This window comes from Pantherophis guttatus, chromosome 4 (assembly GCF_059756535.1).
Source record: "Pantherophis guttatus breed Tessera chromosome 4, ASM5975653v1, whole genome shotgun sequence".
NCBI lineage: Eukaryota > Metazoa > Chordata > Lepidosauria > Squamata > Colubridae > Pantherophis > Pantherophis guttatus.
In genome coordinates, this window is record NC_142066.1 from 145,496,161 (window position 1) to 145,509,748 (window position 13,588).

Sequence of the window (13,588 nt, forward strand, 5' to 3'; positions counted from 1 at the left end):
CATTTCCTCCTGATCCACTGGGACTTGGGAGGCAGAGAATAGATGGGATCGGGGCCAGTCAGAATTTTACTACCGGTTCGCCATACTATTCAAAATTTCTGCTACCAGTTCTCCAGAACTGGTCAGAAGCTGCTGAAACCCACTTCTGCATACCACCCTATGGCAGCAATAACACAAAGCAATCACTTGATTGGTTCCATCTCTAGTCAGGGTCCCCAGGCCCATTGATAAATGTTCATCAATTAATAGTTGGGTTTGCTCAGAGAGGGGAACAAAATCTTATCTTGGCAGAATTTATATACTTTAGCTAATTGAAAATGCTTCTTCCATTGAAGACCTAGATTTCTGATCTAAGATTTTGTTCCTGATGGTGCCACTGCTTAGGGAAATTGTCCAAAGATTGAAAAAAGAAACCTTGTTGGACAGATAATGGGCTACAGATAGCAGAAATATTGTAAATTCTCTACCATCTATTCATTCTTGTTTCTAACCTAATTGTAAGCTCTCTTTTTTTTCTAAAGCTAACTGCAACATCATTTTTCAGATTTAAATTTTTATGAGGGCTAAAACTATTCCATTATTTCTCAATAACAGTGCTATTTTTATTAGTTCCATAATACGTCTCTAGTCATGTGGAAAACCTCCAGTTCTGCACACTTTCAAAAATTAATTTTAATTTTTTTTGCTTTGTTATCCAGATATCTTCCTCCCGTATCTTCAAATATAATTTCCCCACATTCCATTTTGAGAGCTTTTCTTCTTTGTTTCAGTGGGCAGTGAGTTATTAGGAAGTTTAAATTTAATAAAAGTCTTATGATTGCTTTCATTGCAGTCACCTGTCAGATAAATTCTATTCTCTTCTTCCTTGTCACAGGAAAAGTAACTAAGAATACTACGGCACTTCTCCATATTAAGTGGAAATCTAGTAAATTGTATCCCATGTGGGTAAAGTAAGTTTGTACAAGCTTTGCTGTGTACGCACAAAATCTGGAGAACTTTATTCATTCTTTCTTCCTAATACTGTGAAAAATGTCTGGGCATGATAGGCATTTATACAGCCAATTTGTCTAGGCATTAAGGCACCAGGCTAGAAAGCAGAAGAAAATGAGTTTTAGTTCATTTTAGCCATAACAGCCACCTGACTGACTTTTAGCCAATCACCAGGAGATTCTATGTTCCAGTCCCGCCTTAGGCATGAAAGCCAGCTGGTGACTTTGCATCAATCACAAGGAGACCATGAATTCTAAACCCACTTTAGGTAAAAAAGTCATCTGGGTGATTTTCACCCAATCACCAGATATTGTATATTCTAGTCCTGCCATAGGCACAAAAACCAGCTGTGGGACTTTGGGACAATCACCAGGAGACAGAGAGTTCTAATCCTGCCTTGGGCACAAGTGCTAGATCATTTTCCCTCAGCCCAATCCACCTCACAGAGTTTCTGTTGTGGGGAAAATAAATGGAAAAAGGAATATTAAGTATATTGTTCACCATCTTGAAATATTTATAAAAATAATAAAGGCAGAATTAAAGACATCTAAAAAATGTAATTCCTCTTCTATCTCAGCTGGTGGTGGCAGCATCTGCATGTCCAGACATGAAAGTTTAGATCAAGCTTGTTAGTACTATGGTGGTGGACCACCCTGGAATATCAGAATTTCAGGACATATTAATAATTTATTTTTAAAAAAATAGAAGAAAGCAATTTCAAACCATCTCTATTGCTGCTAAAACATATCATTCTTCACCTGCAGGTCACCACTACCAGTTTGCCTGAGCCAGTCCGAAGTGGCTGAATACCACCACTAGTAGTGGCCAAAATTGTGGAAACCTTTTGGGAAAAGTGCATTTTCTAAAACTAGCTAATAACACCACTTTTTTTGTAGTAGTAGTACCATAAAATTATATATCAATGGAAAGATAATTGAATCAAGAATGTAATGCAATAACTTATGAAGGATTTGCTGTTAGAAGAGCAGTTACAGTATAAAGATGAAAAATGAAATACATAGAAAAAATGAGATATACAAAAATTATCACCATAGAAAAAATGAGATATACAAAAATTATCACCATGTCAGTTAATACTTAGTTGGGTAACCTTTAGCATGAATTACGGCCTTACAATGTCTTCCCATGGCGTGAACCAAGTCTTTTAGTTCTGCAGCTGTTATAATGTGAAACAAAGATTGAATGATTGCTTCTATTAATTGGGTTTTATTGCTGGGTCGCTTCTGACTAACAAGCTTCTTTAGTTGGCTCCATAGATTTTCAATTGGGTTAAGGTCTGGGTTATTCCCAGGCCATTCCAGCAGTGGAATATGATTATCTTGAAACTCCAAGAAAAAAGTGGTGTTATTAGCCATCACACCTCAAAAATACACTTTTCCCAAAAGGTTTCCATAATTTTGGCCACTACTGTAATATAGTTTTCGTTGGGTGCATTGTGAGTTTGCACAATTCTTTCGCACCTACATCTAAGGTAAGGGTTCCATTCTACCAAAGAATAAGTATGCTGACAAACTGATTCATGAAGAAATTTGAAAAAGGATTAAAACTACCCTGAAATAATCCCTGATCACTTGCCTCTTTCTCTCCCAAGACACATATGTCATTTTACTAATGAGCACAAGAATGAGTCAGAAAAGTCAGTCAGTCATTAGCAAGAGATTTATAAATGGGCTAAAGTGCTCAGATTTTGTTTGTCCCTCTTGTAATTCTTCAGTGTTCGCATTCAAAGTCTTTCTTCAGGTAAAGTTCACATTTTTAATATTCATGGTGGAAGAAATCGGGGATGAGGGAGGAAAGCCTTAATATTATTAAAATAATAGCAATCAAGTTCGTGGATAACTTAAAATGGCTCAGAATTTGAAGATAGGTTTCATAGGACATTATGTGCCTTTTATACAAAAAATTGTAAGAATACCACCAAAGAATGCATTATTTGTTATCTATCAAGTGCAGGAAACCAGAAGTTCAGGCAATTCAAAAGAATATATATGTTTATTGAATGCTAAAGCTTTCTATTGCCAAGTGCAGGAAACCAGATGTTCAGGCAATTCAAAAGAATATATAGGTTTATTGAATGTTAAAGCTTTCTACAAGAATCTGAACTTCTAATGGTCAAAGCGAGTTGGTGGTAGATAAAAGTTAATAGAATTCAAGGTGGTCTGGGCTTAGATACATTGTGGGCATGAAGGGACTTGAGACTGATGATATGCTTGACCCCTCTTTCAGGTTCAGCCTTATCATCTCTTACATTATCTTAAGTGAGGTATTTTTTCTTATTACGAAAAATACTGACTTGACAATGATTTCAAGTAGTTGTAAAACAAAATCCAAAGGAAAAAAATGGTCTTTCAATTTGCCCTTATTGTAGCATTGTTGTCTTCAAAATGTAGGAATGAATGCAATAGGCCAAGTACAGGTATTTATGTGGTTGTTTGTAAATGTTGGGAGGATTTAATTGGATTCTCCAAGATCCTTGAGCACATCTGGTATCACCATGCAGTACAAATTATGAAGCTATCTGCCAGCATTCCAAATCTTACCTGAAATTTAAAACAGAATGATTAGTGGCTGATATACCATCTAATTTTCTTCTTCTTCTTCTTCTTCTTCTTCTTCTTCTTCTTCTTCTTCTTCTTCTTCTTCTTCTTCTTCTTCTTCTTCTTCTTCTTCTTCTTCTTCTTCTTCTTCTTCTTCTTCTTCTTCTTCTTCTTCTTCTTCTTCTCCTCCTCCTCCTCCTCCTCCTCCTCCTCCTCCTCCTCCTCCTCCTCCTCCTCCTCCTCCTCCTCCTCCCCCCCCTCCTTCTCCTCCTCTTCAGGTTATATTTATCTTGGAGGGAATTCAATCCATGCTAAAAACTAATATCCATTATTGAGGCTGTATCTCAATGGAAACTCCTATTGGATATGGGGAGAAAATACATCTTCTCCTGGTTTTGGCTGTATGTTTGCTACAACTTTGCCTGACAGTATCCGATAACTCAGATTTATATTATACATAATATAACTTCGATTACATATATATATAATCAGATATATAAATCCGATAACAGGATAGACACTTATAACAGATGTTGCTGTTCTTGAAAACTACTTGCAACTAATTGCACATAATTACATACGCTAACTAATTTAGACCAAAAAGAAAATGGCTTCTGAATGGTTAAGTGGGAACAGCAGGAGATAGGGCTGGTAGAACCAGACAAAGTTTTTTGCAGAGGGTGGCACAGTTCTTTGTTGTCTTTCTGTTCTGCCCTAAATTTAATCTTCACTATCAGAAGCTTTCAATATTCTAGGATTATGGCCCATTCTACCAAACACTGAGCAGAATGGCAGCTTACCCTAGAAAAAAAAACTAACAGCCAATTTCCATGAACTGGATTAATGGATTAGATAACAGGGAATCACATAGAGTTTGATATAACATGGGTGGCTGTATAAATGTTATAAATAAATAAACGAACAGCCCTGCAAATGCTATGATCTGGATATTAATTGGTCCCAAAGAGGTATTTCTGATGACACTACAGAAGAGCATAGGAAATAGCCTTGCATTGGCCAAACAGCTGAAGCTACCTAAGGATTTCTGAAATAGTAGAAGTTTTTTCTAGAAGTTCTTCATTATTGATAAAGTAAAGCAGGGGTGAAATGCTCCCGGATTGGACCGGATTGCCCAATCCGGTAGTGATCTTGGCTGGTGGTTCGGCGATCTGGTAGCAATGGTAGAGTGTAGCTCCGCCTACCCAGCCAGGTGTCATTACTTCCTGGTTTTAAAAGGAAGGAAATAATGTGTTTTTTACCTTCTGTGCATGCATAGAAGGTTTTGTGCATGCACAGAAGGTCTGCGCGCACCCGTGACACGCCCCCCACTTCCGAACCGGTAAGGAAGGTAAGTAGATTTCACCCCTGGATACAAGACTCTCTTTTTTCCCCTTTTCTGTTTAATTGTACCCAATTCTCAGAGATTGCCTGGATAGGTATCTGAAATTTTCTTGGTAAGGTTTGCCAATGATCTTTTTTTGGGGCTCAGAGAAAATGACTGCCCTATGGTCACCCATCTCGCTTTGTGCCTTAGGCAGGATGAGAACTCATAGTCTCCTGGTTTTTAGCCTGATGCCTTAACCACTACACCAAACTGGCTCTTTATCAAATCAGATTTCAAAGTTAGGACTACAGCAATATCACATGTGGCTACTGAGCTTTTCACCCAATTCTTCAGCCAGGGATAACAGTTTCATCTTTTTTTATCCATTTCAGACAAATGATAACATCAGGATTATCAACCAATAAACCATGCATAAGATAAAGGTTCCCCTTGCACATACGTGCTAGTTGTTCCTGACTCTAGGGGGTGGTGCTCATCTTCGTTCCAAAGCCAAAAAGCCAGTGCTGTCCGAAGACATCTCCGTGGTCATGTGGCCGGCATGACTAAATGGCAAAGGCACATGGAACGCTGTTACCTTCCCACCAAAGGTGGTCCCTGTTTTTCTACTTGCATTTTTTATATGCTTTTGAACTGCTAGGTTGGCAGAAGCTGGGACAAATAACGGGAGCTCACCCCATTATATGGCACTAGGAATTTGAAACACTGAATTGCCGACCTTTTGATCGACAAGCTCAGCATCTTAGCCACTGAGCCACCACATCCCTGTATAAATAGTGTGTGTGTGTGTGTGTGTGTGTGTGTGTGTATGTAGTATAAGCCATGAATATACTATCCTAATGGACATCTTTTCCTTACATCACAAAGTTTATACTGTTATATTAAAGTAGAGGTTTGATGTTATTATTTTACTGCACCAAAGAGAGTCAGAAGTCAATGTCCTTTCTTTCTTTTCCCCCTTTTCCCTGCCCTTTCCCCTCCCCTATCTTTCCTACTATTTTCTTTTACACTTTTGTATCTTATAGTGTTAATAAATAAATAGACTGAAAAGCAATAATAATAAAAAATTAAAAAGCAAAAAGCAAAGTGGAAGACTCAGACTTCTTTTTCAAATGCCATCAGCAAGTCCACATTTTCCCTCAACCTGGAAAAGAAAAATCTAACAAGTTGTTTCTTTGAGGGCATGGTTACAGATACAAACATGACATGAGGACATTGGCATACTTAGCACATTTTAATTTATTTCCTTCAGCTTAATTAAAAAGTACTCTACGTTTGTCCGCAAGGTGTAGCGAGCTTGTTATTCATACCAAGAGAAAGAGAGAAGTGAATGAAAATCATACAGCACAAGAGATTTGTTCTCCGTCACAGACGGGGGGAAATTTGTCTTTGTTCCGTTTGTGAAAAGTCACATTTTTCTTAAAAGAATTAAACTAATGAACCACCGTTTGAAATCACACCAATTTATCAGATTATTTATTTATTTGTCGCAGTTAAAAATGGTTTTTAATTTCAAGAAAAGCAAGTAAAAAAGCAAAATCCATTTACTCCTTGCTCTGGAGATAAAAATGACAGTTCCAGCATATGCACTGACTGAAGGCTCAAAGAAATGCAGATAGAAGCACAACCTGGTTTTAAACAGCACGTTAAATACTAATTTATGTCAAAGATATTTTATCTCCCCTCACCGTAATCTTTTTTTCTTCTTCACAGCATGCTCAAGCAGAAGAAGATAATAATTATGCTGAAAGACATTGTCTTCTCCTGTCAAAAACTAGAAAATTATGAAATAATACAGCAAAGCAGCCAAAAACATCTTTCTAAGGATGGGCGTTTTTCTCTGATGAACACATCACCTATTTTTAATGTTGAAATCTGTTGCGAAGTCTACTGGGAATTGGATAGAAATTGAGCCATTAGAAAAATGGATGTGTTAGCATGCTTGAGAGAGATTAGAAGTACCATTAAAGAAAAGCATATATGTAAAATCTGTTAATTTGTTCAATAACAGCTGATTGGAGTTTGGGACAAAGTTGTTCCAGTCTTGCCAGAAGACTTAAACTCAACATTTGTTCATTTCAAACTTGGAACAAAGTTGCAGCACAGGCAGGAAACAGCTCTGAGAATTTCTGACAAGGTTGTTTTGAACTCAGAAATGAATGGAGAGGGTATTTCAATCTGGAACCATTTTGATTTTAAAACATTTTGAACCGCATTCCTATACAAGTCAATGAGTATACAATTGGTGTGAGTCTAGCATCTGTTTATATTCTGCTACTCTTCTTCAACTTCTTGAAATGTTGAAAACAAATCTCAAGAAAGAAACTCAAATTTTGTTTTTGTGCCTGCGTTTTGTACTTTATGTTCACATAGCTTCTCAGTGTGCATAGAACTGTGCAAAACTCTCCTGCGTAAGCTTCTTAGTATGAAATATATGCAATTTAGTATAAAATGTATGAGCAATTTAAAATGGAGTATTTGGAAAAAGTCAACAGGATAATTGTTCTGATCCATATGCAAGACCAAGAAGTGTGAAAGAGGCTGCTTCTTTTAAAAACTAGTCTTAAAAGAAATGTTCGACATGGGATATATTGCAGTTTCTTGTTGCTTCCCTACTTGGATGATAAAGTGATCTCCTAGAAGCTTTGTTTTGTTCTGTTTTTGATTCATTCCTATTGACTAATCATAAGTATTAAATAGCCTTGGCCAACTGGGAAAAAACTTCTATTCACCTCCAATTCTCCCCATTATTTATGCTGAATTTTCATTTTGAGACTCAGATTGGCTCATTTGTTATTTGAATATGTGCTACAGGATCTTCCATCAAGTCCTGTTCTTGACTTCAAGGGAGGGAAGCAGAGAGGCCATATGTCTTGGAACTGCATTAAATTCACATCGAAAATTTTCCCTCTACTGAATGAGCAAAAACAACAGCCAAGAACTTCACAAAAGACAACTTCAAGCCAAAACAACAACCATTTGTATCCACTCCTATAACTTCCCTGAGCTCATCTCTTGAGGTGTTCATTCTTTCACCCTCACCCACCCACAGATTCTGGCAGCACTTGAAGTATGCATCTTGGTTCAAATACAGCCCAAATCAATTTTGCAGGTTTGGAAAGAATTCCATTCTTTCAGATCCTTCTCACAAATATTATGGGTCTTACTAATTTTGTACATCCATTTCAGTCTGCTTCTGTAATGTTCCCATTAAATCCATGGTAAGTTCTGCCACTGAATTCTGCTGCATTTGGAGTCTTTGCACAGGGTTTAACTCTCTTTACTCCAGTGATGGTTAATCTTTTTGGTGCCGAGTGCCCAAAGCATATGCGCACATGCATGAATGCACAAACATGTGCCACAATCCCCAAAATGCAATGTGAGCACCCCCCGCTCACCACCCCTGTTGGCGCAGAAGGCTTTTCAGGGCCAAAACGGGGCACAGGGAGGGGACTCATGATCTCCACATCCCCCATCATGTCCTAGCTTTCTCCTGCCTTCTGTGACTTCTCCGATCTTTGCAGTTTCTCCCCCCCCATCAGTCCTAGCTGCCTCCTGCCTTCCAGCCTTCCTGCCTTCCGCGCTTTCTCCGATCATTGCAGTTTCTACCCCCAACATGTCCTAGCTTTCTCCTGCATTCCTGCCATGGAGAGGCACCTGTGGAAGGCAGAACCTGCAGAGATCAGGGAACTTTACATCTCCACCCTTGACCAACCCAGGGATGCCCTTTCCATGATGTCTAAGTGCCTGGAGGCAGTGCACATCTGGATGGGCAGGAACAGGCTCAGACTCAACCCCTCTAAGACTGAGTGGCTGTGCTGCCAGCATCTCATGATTTAGTGCCCCCCTCACTTTGGATGGGAGGGGAGTTACTTAGTCCCTCTGAAAGGGTTCACAATCTTGGCCTCCTCCTTGATTCATGGCTGTCCTTGGTAGACCATCTGACGGCCATGACAAGGGGGGCCTTTGCACAGGTTTGTCTGGTGCGCCAGTTGCGCCCTTTCCTAGACAGGGATGCCCTCCGTACAGTCACTCATGTTCTCATTATCTCTCGGTTGGATTACTGCAATGCCCTCTACATAGGGCTGCCCTTGGGGTGCACCCGGAGGCTCCAGCTGGTCCAGAATGCGGCCGCGTGGGTTGTTACAGGAGCTTCCCGTTACTCCTGTGTAACACCACTCCTGTGCAAGCTGCACTGGTTGCCGGTGGTCCTTCAGATCTGCTTCAAGGTGTTGGTGCTTACTTATAAAGCCCTTCATGGCATGAGCCCAGGGTACTTGCAGGACCACCTCCTAACAGCCTCCCACCACCCAGTGCACTCACATAGGATTGCCCTCCTCCGGGTGCCATCAGCCAGACAATGTCGGTGGTGCCCAGGATGAGGGCATTATCTGTGGTCGCACCGACCCTCTGGAATGAGTTACCCAGTGGACTCCGGACGGCCCCGACCTCCGCACTTTCCGCAGCGACCTGAAGACATGGCTTTTTCAGCAAGTTCCCTGATCTGCTGGGAGTTTTAATTACTTGGGGATTTTAAATTGGATTATTTTAATATCATTTTATTGTCGTGTTGTTTTATCTTGCGAGCCGCCCCAAGTCCTACGGGAGAAGGGCGGCATATAAATATGATAAAATAAATAAATAAATAAATAAGGCCCCGTCCCCATGCATGTGTGGCAGAGACCCAAAGACCAGCTGGCCATCAGAAGGTATACACATATGCAGTGGAGCTGGATTGGGGCAACGGCTGGCGTGCCCACAGAAAGGGCGCTGTGTGCCACTTGTGGCATGTGTGCCATAGGTTCACCATCACAGCTTTACTCACAAGGAGCAGTGGAAAGGAAAGAGAATTTTTTTCTGATTAGTTAATTGTTCGTGACTTTCAGGTCAGAACTCAGCTCTAATTGTCACTGGACAGAAACCTAGACTCGGTCGAGGGAAACTAGAGTGCCAGTTCAGATTCTGTAATGAATGTCTTCAGTGGACACATCATAATATCTGATTCATTTCTCATGCAGGATTGCTGTGAGAATCAAATCAAAATATCTTTTGTGAGCTCTCCCATTTCCTGAAGAAAAGGGCAAGATGAAAAATTACCGGTTAAGTTTTCAACAATTGTAAAAGCAGCATACAATAAATAGCGCTAAAAAGAGGCATTGGTTTTCTTATAACTCTATTTATTTCACAGGCATCTACTTAATTTGCCTCTCCCCGGTTTGTGTGTGAATTAAAACAATCACACCATAATATTTGCTCTTTGAATTTTGTAAGGCATTTCCCCAGTAAGATAATACACTAAAAGGACTGAGTTATGGAAAAATACTTGTTTACCAAAAGAAAGGGCATAACAGTCAGAGGGGAAAAAAAGCTCCTTGCAACATATGTACATATCAATAAACATTCATACACAAAATGTGCATAAGTCATAAGTACATAGTGCAGGGCTGTGAAACCCGTGACCTGCAGGCTGGATGTGTCACGCACTGGCCATAACTACTCCCAGTTTAGTGAAGGGGTGGGAAATCATGATACATCACGTGATGCCACCATGACGGGATAAGTTTGACACCTCTGACATAGAGAAATTATTGCTTTGTGACTGATTTCAGTGAATTTTCATTTAAACATGAGATGTTTGCATATCATTTCTGAAGGCACATCTGCAAATTTCAAATAATATGTAGGTCAGGAAAGCTTCCTTCCTTTCTTGCAGCCTTCCATCCTTTTGAGTAGCATGTTACTGGAAATTTTCCATCAGACATTTTGGCTAGAAAGTTTGAACATACTTAGAAGGCCTTGCTGAAAAAGGCAGCACCAGATATATAAATGACAGGAACCGGTTACTGGTATGCAACCCATGTTCCTTTGCTGCTGTACCTGCAGTTTAAGCATCATGCTGTGATGCCCTTGAAAGATGTCCGTCATCAGCAAATGGTAAATCAGATACGCTCCCAAAATAAATCTGTTGCAGATTAACTTAATTACCCCAAAGCTCTCAGGAGCTTCGAGGGATTTCACAGCATAGCACTCATCCTGAAAAGCAAAATTAAATGCTGCAGTGACAATACACACATCTCCCCATTATGAGGAAATCAAATTTAACAAGAAGTAATCTATGCCTTGAATGTTCAGGAGGGCTTACTAGGAACAAACTGCAAACTTCATAACATTTCCTCCCAAAATATGGTTAAAGAATGATTCATAAGGTAACAAGGAGCGTTAATCATCATTAGAGCAGACTCATTGAAAACCTTGTTAGTCATATACAATTGAAATCAATGGGATCTTAGTCACAATGCATTTCAGTCTTGTTTGTTTCAGTGAGTCCTTTCTAACTATGAATATGCACACAACTAATTACTAATATTTATAAAATGGTAACACAGTGCTTTCCTTTTGATAGGAGTTGATAGTCATTTAACAAAAGATATTATCTTTTAATAACGTTACCAGAATTATCACATTCCCCAACATCCAGATATCTCAAAGGATCATTTCAAATCATTGTTTGTTTTCCCATTAAAATAAGATAGATGCTGGAAAACAGTTTGGGAGAATATAACCAAATAGGAGACATAAAATTCCACTGGCCAATTCAACTTCATAAGGAATAAATTAATTTTTTCCTCAAGATTTTCAGAGTCTGAAAATCTTTGTCCATCTTTGTCATCTAGTTAGATCAAAGTATTATTGTTTATGCTGTCACTTACTGATTTTGAAAAGAAAGTCTGGCCATAAAAAAAAAATAGGATGTCTCCTACCTAATAGGAGACATAGTACCTAAGTGGTTAAGACACTGGGTTTGCCAAATGGAAGGTTGACAGTTCCAGACCCAAGTACTATGTGATAGGATGAGCTCCTGTTTCTGCCTCAGCTCCTGCCCACCTAGGAGTTCAAAAGCATGCACTCCAGAGAAAAGGTAATAGTGTTCTATGCAACTCAGCATATAGTCATGCCGGCCATATGACCATGGAAGTATCTTTGGACCATGCTGGCTCCCTCAGCTTGGAAATGGAGATAAGCACTGCCCCCTAGCATCAGAAATGACTGGACAGGGGAACCTAAATCCCTTCATCTCAATAAGGATAAATAATTTTAGCAGTTTATCACCTTCTCTTAAAGTACAATGATCTCTATAAAAAAAAAAAACCTTAAAACTTGTCACCTCAATGCTGATGTCAGCAAAAATAACCAGAGACAACACCATATTTACTTTAATCTTGATCAAATAAACCAATTTTATATTCCTTTCTTTTACTTTTAATGATCTTGATATTTAATCCCTTCAAATGATGTCTTAGAACTTAATTCCTTTTCATTTTTTCTTCTCACAAATTTCTTCAAAGCAATAACAAGCCTCTTTTTAAATTCAAAATAGGAAAGTTATCCATTTCACTCTTTTGGCTTTTAATTTGTGTATCTCTTTTAATTATTAAAACAGCCATTTCTTTGATGCATTATGTGTAGCATCATTTTCCATGTCATTCTTGTATCCTATCATTTTTAAACCCACTTTCAGATCAGCTTCAATCTCGTCTGATAAAACTTGATCCATAACATCTTTCAGAGTAGTCATGGTCTATTTATACAGGCAGACACTTTTAAAATTAAAACCTGGTCCATTGTTCAAAACTACCTTTCAAAAATGTCCAATGTTAAAATATTCTGCTTTATTCTGTATTTGAAAGTTGAATTTAAGTGTTCTTCTGTTTTAACTGTATTCTTTAGGTCCTTTTCTAGTTTTCTTGAGTGTCCAACCTTCAGTGTCCCATCATATTAATTAAAAAATTGTAATAATAATTAAAAACAACAGCATTTTTCCAAAGGAAAGATTCTTATAATTATTTTTTTTAATGCATTTAAATCCATCTGTACCCTTATTTCATTTGTACCTTTCCAAAATCAGAGTTCTAATCACCCTTTTGATGTTCACTCCAAGAAAAAGGCCTTAAAATTATATTTAAAGCTTCTTTCATTAAGGAGTGAAGAAAACTCACCCAGTATTGTCAAAACTATCAATGCACAGGTTGCTAATAGCTAAACAAAAAACAAAAAACAACAAGCAATTTTCTAAAGTGATTAGAAAAGAAAATCCAGCTTCTTTTTGAAGACAGTGACCTATCTGACCATGGTTTGAACAAGATGGCTATTCCCTCATCTCCCAGAGCAATAACCATGCTAGACACTGCTGTCTTCAGAAGTGGGTTTCAGCAGGTTCTGACCAGTTCTGGAGAACTGGTAGTGGAAATTTTGAGTAGTTCAGAGAACCAGTAGTAAAAATTCTGACTGACCCCGCCCCCATCTATTCTCTGCCTCCTGAGTCCCAGCTGATTGGGAGGGAATGGGGATTTTGCAGTAACCTTCCCCTGTCATGCCCACCAAGCCACACCCTCCAAGCCATGCCATGCCACACCCAGCAAGCCACGCCCTCAGAACCGGTAGTAAAAATTTTTGAAACCCACCATTGGCTGTCTTATAGTCTCTTCATGAAAAATCAAATGTATGGAGCACTTATGGGTGATCTTAACTCCAAGATCCTTGTCCAGAAAGGAACTATGAAGAGCTGATCTACTTGCTGCCTCTTCATTCCACCACAGTTGTCTTCAGTTCACCATTTTTCTCCTGAAGTCTCCAATATAGACCAAGGGTTTTTTTTCTTTTTTTTTAATACAACAGGTTTCATCAGTTTTTTTTTCTT